Source organism: Cotesia typhae, unplaced genomic scaffold, assembly GCF_013202065.1.
Source record: "Cotesia typhae breed Kobodo isofemale line unplaced genomic scaffold, CoteBio_Ctyphae contig_4, whole genome shotgun sequence".
Taxonomy (NCBI): Eukaryota; Metazoa; Arthropoda; class Insecta; order Hymenoptera; family Braconidae; genus Cotesia; species Cotesia typhae.
The window spans coordinates 2,753,334-2,763,343 of NW_027423748.1; the positions used below are offsets into that span (position 1 = coordinate 2,753,334).

The window sequence follows — 10,010 nt, forward strand, 5'->3', positions numbered from 1 at the left end:
ATTTTAATTTCTAATTTATAATAAATTTAATCGACAGAATATCGCTTATATAAATGATGCAGTTAACTCAAAATTGTCGATCTCAAAATTCCTGATTTGTAAATTTTAATCTAAATTTATTTGACCAATTTTATAATAATTTTATTTCTTTTATTTTTAATTTTGAATTTTTCAAACTTATTGAATTTTCTATTTGTTCAAATTTTAATTTAACTAATTTTAACCTCGATTTATAATTTAGATATTTCAATTAAATTCGAATAATTAATTAATTAATCAAGTAGGGTGATTGGAAGACGGAACCTGGCCTGTGCCTAGAGTTTCCGGGGACGACGCAATAATTTACCGAGGTTAAACTTTATTTTGTACCTGAGAACTTTTGACGATTTCTTTTCTTAAGTTCGGCTCTCTTTGTTGTTCTCGTGGATTTCTATTAGAGGCAACTCTGTCAGCCAAAATCACGGTGTTCTCGGTACTCGGTTCGCTTGCGTCGCAGCTCGGGATTTTCAACAATAATTTATCTGGAAATTCAGGCTAGTTAGAATTGTTATTATTGGATAATTAGGCTGGCTAAATGCCTAGCAAATTTGATAAATTATCAAATTTATGTTAAAATAATCGCTCTGAAGGTTCCGCAGGAATCTCAGAGGAATATTATTAATTATATTTATAATTAATAATATTAAAATTAATTATAATTTAAAGGGAATATTATAATTAATATTTACCTGGTATTTCCAAAATGTCGTGTTGGTTGCTTGGGCTCCGGCTTCACAATGTCGTTTTTCCGTTCGGCAACTTCACTTGTCCCTCGTGTGGGATTATCCCCATCCGCGGAACACTTATTTCCTAGGCCCCGGAACTTATGTAAATTTTATTTCTGCTGCGCGAGCATCCTAGACCACAGCGTCCTGTGATCCGTCGATAACTAACCGCGGCTAGGGTGAGGACCTTCAACGGGTAATGAAGGAGCCCCGTGACACAACATTTTGTAATTTTTTCTTAAAACTGGTTTTTGTTTTTCGGTATTTGAATTCTAAATAAAATTTTTTTTGAATATTTAAATTAAAATAATATTTTATTGTTAAAAGCAGTTATATTATTTTTAGATATAAGATTATTTTGTCGGTTTATAAATTGATTAAAGATATGAAATTCCTTTAAGTGATCATAAATCGTGCTTCTACATACTTAAGCAATGTATATAACGAATTATGACTCACATTATATTGTTGACTAATTGTTACTTATTTTTTTTAATTACTATTATACATTGCAGATGACCCCTTCACCCCTTCACCCCTTCACAGATGACCCCTTCGCGACTCTACAGCAAGTCGGATTATAATGACAAAATTTCCAAAGTATAGTCCCCAGATTATATCTAATATTCCATTTAAGCCGAAAACGATAAAAAAAAAGTAACTTTAATTTTAGATATAATGAAAGAATAAAATAAAAATTTTTATTTTTGATGTCTTCAGCATACACTCAAAGAACAGTAACGGTAGAGAAACTGAACATGTCAATAAATTTGTTATTCGTTACAGTTATTATATTGCATATTTATTGATAATAAATATGCAAAACGAAACTCAAAAGAAATTGATGAATTCTATAGCATTTAATTACATAATAATCTACTTTCTTATTAAATTATAAATTTTTTTTTTTTTTTTTTTTTTATTATTATTATTAAACAGAATGACATTCATAAGTCGAAAAAAAATGTAACTTCAAAAATGTTCGCATTTCACCGTAATATGATGCCAAAAAATTCAAAAATTTCGAAAGATATGAATGAATTAGACATTGATGTATGTATGAAAGTTGTAATTACGATAATCATATTATTTTATATTATTCTGTAATTTTATATTACTAAGTGTTGGGTACTTTACCTTATGTATTTAGAAGTATCTGACATATAATAATTATTGCAGCAAGTGCGAACATCCTTGAAGGTCACTGATGGCAGTGAGTCTGATAGAACCCTGTTTATAAAGAAGATGATTGGAAAAAAGCCATTTTTTGCCCTCGGGGCGAAAAGTGGCAACTTTTGTCCCGCTGCGCTAAACAAAGTTACCGCTTTCCGCCGTCATCGGACAAAAAAATAGTATACAGCCCTTAGGAAGTAAAAAAGAAAACCTCAGATCACACGTTTGTTGACCTCGGCTTCGCCACGGCCAGTAATTACATGTGATCTGAGGATTTTCTTATTTTCCTTCCCAAGGGGTGTAATATACTATTTAACGCTCTTCAATGACACCTGAAACTTGTAACGGAGTACATGGGACCTTCCTTATCCGGAGAAGGTCTTCGATCCGAGCTAGAATTATCGACCAATTCCCCAAGACGCTGTGCTCCGAAGTACTCGCGCCAATAGTCTTAAGCTAGTGAGTAAGTCCCCTAGAGGGTAGCGCCGGCGTCGAGAGAGAGAGAGTGGGGAAGACAGAGCCAAGAAGAAACGCACCAACAAATTTTGATAAGATTTATTGTGTTCGGACGATCAAAGAAGCAACATCGCAACGATCCAACTCAGGTAATTATTTTTATTCTATCGCTTTTTGTGGAACGAGGCGATGAATCTTAGATAAATTTAATGCGTGCTAGGCCCAATGCCTGCTCGCTTAAGTTTAATTAATCTAAGAAATATTCTAATGCCAATTTCGTGTTCCAGAATAAAATATTCTCTGAGAATAAAAACTACGAAGTGGTGATCCAAAACCGTGCCGCCAATAACACCTCATCGAGGAGAAGATCAAAGGAAAGACGAGAAATCCAGGAGTAATAGCGTCGAGGGATTTTTGACAAAAAAAAGAAAACCCAATGAAACTCCAGGTACAATAAATACGTCTAAATAAATTCTCGGTGAAGCGGCATCAGCCAGGCCTTAAGTCGGCTGAAGGTTATCGCCATTTCGCGGTCGGTCACAATCATTAGTTTTAATAAAAATTTAATTAATTAATCTTACTAAAATTTAAGTAATTGGTTTAATCAATATTTAAGTACGCGTTAGTTGAATTAAAATTGAAATAATTAATTTAACCAAGTTGAAGAATTAATTTAACTGAACATCAAGAATAATTAACAAAATGTTTAAGAACGAAATTTGGTAAACTAATCAGAATAAAGTCCGAATAAAATTAAGAATAAATTTAAGAACTAGTCAGAAATAAAATACTAAAATAATTAATTAATAATACCAGGAAATATTTCGAGTTATTAATTAAACACGTAGGCAGAGTCTGGATTAATTTTACTAGGAATTATTTCAGTTTGTTAATTCATGATTTGGGTGTCACGTGAAAATTTGATCTCTGGATATTGAGTTTAAGTAAAATCAGTTAATTTTGTGTCAATTAAAATCATTGAAATAATTTCAGTAAAATGTTTTAGTAAAATCATCAGAAGTAAAAATTAGTTAAAATCAACATAAATAATTTGGAACAAATTTTGTCTGTGTAAAATAAAACAAAAGTAAAATTAGAATCGTAAAATAATCGTTAGAATAATTGTTAAAATCATTTAGATAAAAGTAAAAAATAAATCAGTTGTAAATTTCACTTGAAGAAAAATTCGACAAAAGTTTGGGAGAGGGTCCGCCATCTTGTCTCGAGCTAAAACGCTGAGTAAAGGACACACAAAGTCGAGACTAAAAATCTCAAGGTGTTATAAAGTGAAATATAATCCCCAAAATTAAAATAAACTAAATTCGAAGTTTCGTACAACACAAAGAAAGTAAAAGAAAGTGATTTAGAAAAATTATAATAAACTCCGTTATTCAGAGACAAATAAAATAATTTAGTTAAAATTAAATAAAATAAAACCAATTGTCAATTTCTTAATTCGGAGATTAAAATTGAATAAATCAATTAGTTAACTTTGACTAAATAATTTGGACAAAATTAAAACAATTAAAGTAAATAAAATAAAATTACAAAATTCGGAAAAATGAAATTCGAAGAAAACAATTAATAAAATGAAGCTAAATTAATTTTAAGGAAATCAATTGAAGTAATTTAGTAGAATCATATTATAAAATATGGCGAAATAAAATCGACAAGAGTAAAATAAATTTGTTGAATACTAGGACGTAGCGAATTTTTTGTCGGCAGATTATTAAGACATCTGTCGTCAAATTTCAATCTATTAATACGAGATACGAAGACCTCTTAGTATTAAATATTTATTGTTGTATTATTAAGACCACGGCAGTAAATTAGTTAAGAATTTTAATAAAAAAATTAATCGCTATAGGAATTTGGATTGGGAATGAATGGAAAATTTATGCAAGAGAAAATTTAATAATTGAAATTTAATTTGGATTTAGAAAATTTACTAATCAGATTTAATTTAAAAAATAAAAGTAAATAACAGTCTTAGAAAATAATTAATAAAGTATAGAAATTTTAATTAGTGTGTTTGAATGATAATAATTATATTGTGGGTGCGTGTGGAAAGTTATGGAATTATGAAACTATTAAAATTGTAAAATATGGAAAATTATGAATTATGGAAAATTGTGAAATATGGAAAATTATGTAAATATGGAAAATGGTGGGAAATAATTAGAAACCGCGGTATGGTCGCTCCATAAGAGGGTATCGTCGGGATTAGGAACTTCGATAGGAAACCGTTGTCCCAACGGGAATAGGACTTAGTCTTAAGTGTTAATTAATTGTAAGGAGAATACTATTGTCATGGGGTTGGTTAAATAAGATTTCTTGGAAAATGAGTTTCTTTGATGATTTCTGTTTTCTTCCCAGCAATCTCTCACGACCCTGCAGAACTTACTCCATGTTCTGGTCCAGTTTCTGGATACTGTGTCTAAAAATCCGGTGGCGCCCTAAATAAATTAAGGGGTGACCAAAGAGAACGAGTGGACTTTGTCAGAAGAGAGTCGCATTCCGTTTCAAACTATTTCAGCGAATATATTAAGTTTAATAATTACAATCATTCGAAGGCTGTTAGCTTCGCTCAATAATAACCTGAGAATATTAAAAAACAAATGAATAACTTCAACCGACTACTAAAAAAATATTCGAAAGACGTTTACTCAAGAAGGCCTGTAGAACATCTCGAACATGAAAAAAAGTTGACTTACTCGATACCCAACTTATCTGAATCCATCATCGTAAAAAATGGCAAAGAGGTAATTGAATATTATTATTTCGTCCAGCAGTAAAAATAATTTGTTAATTTTTAAACATATTTTATTTATAAGTATATTTGTTCACCAAAACTTTTATTATTAGAAAAACTTTAACATTAGAAAATAATTTTTGGCCGTTTATGACCATAAGCCTATTTTCTTTTCTTTAAGCAATTGAATACTTTTTTAAATAGTTTTCTCCTTAGAATTTGCTGTACCTTCTTTAAAGCTAAACCTTTCAGTCTAAAATTTTATATACTGTCGTAAATTTAGGAATTGAGTATCCTTGAGTTTATTTGTTTATTATCTTTTTTGTTGCATCTGAGAACGAATATTTTCTATAATCTGTAGGCAAATTTTTCTGTCAACCATGTGCATCACAGCTGTTCTTACTCTCTCTACCTTCAAATTATTTCTCTATGCCTACAATTTTCAACTACCAATAATTTTGCACAAGTAACGTTACTACACCTATTGACCCTTTCCTCATTTCCTCAAACTGTAACCTCTGACTGTATTACCTCGAACAAAAATCGTCAGTCAGTCATCTACTCACAAGACATCTATATTGTCTATCTATCGACTATCTATCGACAATCTATCAACTATCTATCGACAATCTAACAACGATCTATTTATCAAAAAATTATCAATTATCTATCAATCGATAATTAATCTAAAAAATATCAACAAAAGTGTGTAATTTTACATTCTTAATAAGAAATTATCAATAAATCATTAAGAGTAAAAATTACTCCTATGTTTTCAAAATCAATAATTCAATTGAAATCTCCTCACTCCAATAAATTGTAGTTAAGAATTAAACAATTATATACATTTAATATTGTCATGTTAACATTTTTTATACGGCGACAAAAGTTTTTAAATATTGGCTATTAAGGTTGTCGTCTTGGTACAATATTATCAAAAAATTAGAGATTGAACGCGTCGCAAAAGTGTATGAACTTTTACATTAGTAATCCATAATTTTTATTTAAGGCTACACCCGTGGAGATGTAAACTATATATATATATATATATATATATATATATATATATATATATATATATATATATATATACTAGCTGATACCCGCCCGCTTCGCTGGGCATACAATAAAATTTTATGGTGTAACCTAGACGAAAAATATAAACAAAATGATTAATTTCAAAAAGATAATGAATATAAATTTTGAATTAGAGAAAAGTGATTGTTTGTGATGACCGGTATTAGCAAGTATTAAATATATGAAAAAAGTATTTTATTATTAATAATCAATCAATCAATCAATGGGTCAGTTAGTCATTAAATCTGTCATTACATAGATTTCCGCATCACCCATGAGGTACTGTGTAGTAAGATACGTTCCCATTATTTTACATGGCGGGTCCCCAGTAGGCCTAAACCATGTAAAAATTACCAACATGAAAATAAATATATATTATATTTTTTTTTTATTTTTTTAAACCCATTGAGTTATATTTTTTAGTAAATTTCACTTTGATGCTTTTTATTTTTTATGTATGGCAATTTTTATAAATATTAACGAAATTTTTATTTTTTATCACATTAATTTATTTCTTTCAATTATTACATTTAAGAACATATTATTATCATATGATTACTTATAATAATTGTTAAAAATATATAAAATCTAAAATAATGTACTTACATGTTTAAAACTTCTTTATATACAACATTCTTCGTTCGCTTCTCTGGTTGAAGAATGATGAGATTTTCAGAAGAACTTACTCTTGAACATGCCCCTTGCGACTTTCAAATCATTCTGAAATCAGTCTGAAAAAATTCTGGAAACATTATGGAATCATGATGGTTCCAGAGTGTTTCCAGAGTGGTTTTGTGCCTATTTTCCAGCATGAAACCAGAGTGCACCCAGACTAAAGCCAGAGTGGAATCAAAGTGAACTCAGAATAAAATTAAAGTGGAACCAGAGTGGACTCAGACTAGAACTAGAGTGGAATCAAATTGGACTCAGAATGTAATTAAAGTGGAACCAGAGTGGAATCAAAGTGAATCCAGAATGAAACCGAAGTGGAACCAGAGTGATACCAGAATGGAACCAGATTAGAATCAAAGTGAATTTTACATAAAATCAAGATGGCTTCAAAGTGGAATCAACATGAAATTAAAATGAAATCAGAGTAAAATAATAATCAAATCAGAATTCATTCAGATTTAAACTAGCGTGAAGTCAACGTGAAATTTGCATGAGTCACAATGGAGTTATTAAAAATTAGATTAAACTGTCAGTAAATTTAGAATAAGTTCGGATAAAATCGAAATGAATTAAGATAAAACTACAGCAAAACTAAAGTCAGATCCGATAAAACTTCATAGGGATCTGAATGTGTAAATAATTTAATATAAATAATAATAAATTACCTTAATTGGAAAAAATTAATCAATTATTAATATACTTCTTAAAGTTTTTTCCATCTTTATTATATAAATGTACATAATAAGATGTTACATAGTGGAAAACGTATCCTTTTATAATTTCAATGATATATATTAATATATTAATCAACATTAACAGTTTGTTTATTTAGTCACATCTCTATTTAAAAATGTTGATTAAAGAGTATTAAAAATTAATTCTTCTCAATCAGTTTTTATAATCAAAGTTGTTATTCATCTCATCTTTGACAAATTTAAAGATTTCTCCCAATCTTACGTACACTAAAACTATTTTAATAAAAACTTTATTATATCAATTATGAGTTGATCAGCATCGAAAATTGTATTTAAAATCAAAAATAGAAAATATAAAATTCCTATCATATAGAACGTAAGTTTCAGAAAATTGTAAATGTCTATATATAATATATCTGGTGAAGAAAATAAAGTCATGCGTAATATATGTCGGTAAAAATGTATGCTTCAATTTTTCTCCTAAATTCTCTTAAAAAAATTACATATCAATCATGACATAGTTTTTACTACAGCTGTTTTTTAAAATGCTTTTCGTACATGAACCTATTCACTATATGTATACAGTCTATAATTGTGCATTAAAAATCACAGGAAAAAAATATACAACTTGAAAAAAATTAATTTTCCAATGACTTTTATTTAAAGTAAAAAATAAATTTGTCGTAATACTTCAAAGTTCACTTTCATTGTTACTTTACTTTCAAATTTTATGGTTTAAAGAAGTCAAAAATTAATGATGACCAACGTAGTAGCATTTCGTTCGTCGGTTTGCAGTGAAAAAAATGAAATTCAAGAATTAGTAGGTCCAATAATTATAAACAAAATGAAACGATCAGAATATTCCCTGTGGAAAAAGTCTGATAAATCCCAATAAAATACGATGTTTGATTGGAAGTTATTGCATACTATTGTGTTTTTGAAACAGCAATTTCAGATATTTACCGATTAACGAAAAAAATAATGGATTCATTGGATTTTATCTGGAACAGGAACGACAGATTTGATTGTATCAGTATTTTCAATTGGTTATAATCCTGAAATGTGATACTTGAATTAACCGATAGAGTCAATGAGGCTGTATCAGTAAATTACACACATTATAGTTTTCGATGGAATTATAATCAGTAAAAACAGATAGAAAAGTATCATTAAGTATCGGCAATTCTGAGCTACTGTTTTGATAAAGAAATTACGGATAAATTTACAATGGTTTTCATGTCATCCATGATTAAAAAAAGTATTGAACCTATGCAACTGTATATCTATATTGTATGTATATACAGATATACAGTGTGTGTAATTCAATACTTTTTCAATACTTTTCAATACTTTTTTTTTTTTTAATCAGGGATTTTATCAGTCAAATATACATGGTACTCTTCAGTATAATTTTCCATTCTGTTAGTATATTAATCTTTATCGGACAATCCGAACCAGAAGACAATCAGATTGTATGAGTATAATCAAAATATAGATTTTCCATTCATGTACTGTTGAAAAACAGTAATTGCTGATTAATTAATTAATCGTTTTCAATTCTTATTTATATGTATTTTATTAGATATAAATTATATAACGCAGTATATGAGAATTAATGGAAAAGTTTCAGCAATATACGCTTCGTTTTTTAATGTACTATTCCACTATAATATTGTATTTAAATTAATCAGGTTTTATTCAAAAGAAAATGATCTCATTGAATGAGGCTGATGCACATGCATATTTAATATACACGTAGTGCTCAAAAAAAGTAATTACCGTTAATGAAAATCTTCTTTTAATATTTTTTTATATGTATAATATAGTATTTATATGTATAATATAGCTTATAATAATATATGAGAAAGTATCGGCAATACATACATATCCTTCAACGCATGAATCCCTTCTTGTTTTACATTTAGGTTTATCAGGTAATCCAAATCTAAAAATGATAAAATCGTATAGGGTTTGTTCCAATTCATTTTCTCCATTCACAAACTGTTTTAAAACAGTATTTGCAAATAAATTAGATCTTTTTATAATTTCCTATATGTATTTCACCCAATGAAAAGTAATATTGCTAATAAAAATCTATGATAATGTATAAGCAATGTTATAATAATTTTTGAACGTAATAATTCATCTTAGCGTTATATTAAAATTTACCAGATAAATCAAATTGAAAAATGATCAAATGACATGAGGGTTTGATCAACAATAATTGATAATAAATTTAATATTTTTAAAATATCATACGTATCATATATATCCCTATTGAAAAACTCCAATAAGATCCCATCAAAAACGACAAAAGCCACTTAGAAAACAATAAAATTTATAGGTTTCTAAGTGGCTTTTGTCGCTTTTGATGGGATCCTATTGGAAATTTTAATCAAGGATATCAGGAATATAACATAT

General features: G+C 28.5%; 1 long non-coding RNA gene across 1 annotated transcript; it reads left to right on the forward strand.

Moving 5' to 3' along the window:
* The first annotated feature begins 2,488 nt into the window (after positions 1-2,488).
* Positions 2,489-4,670, forward strand: LOC141527051 (uncharacterized). Its single transcript, XR_012479127.1, has 2 exons — positions 2,489-2,542; positions 2,681-4,670. It is a non-coding gene; the product is annotated as an uncharacterized LOC141527051 (long non-coding RNA).
* Positions 4,671-10,010: the final 5,340 nt, after the last annotated feature.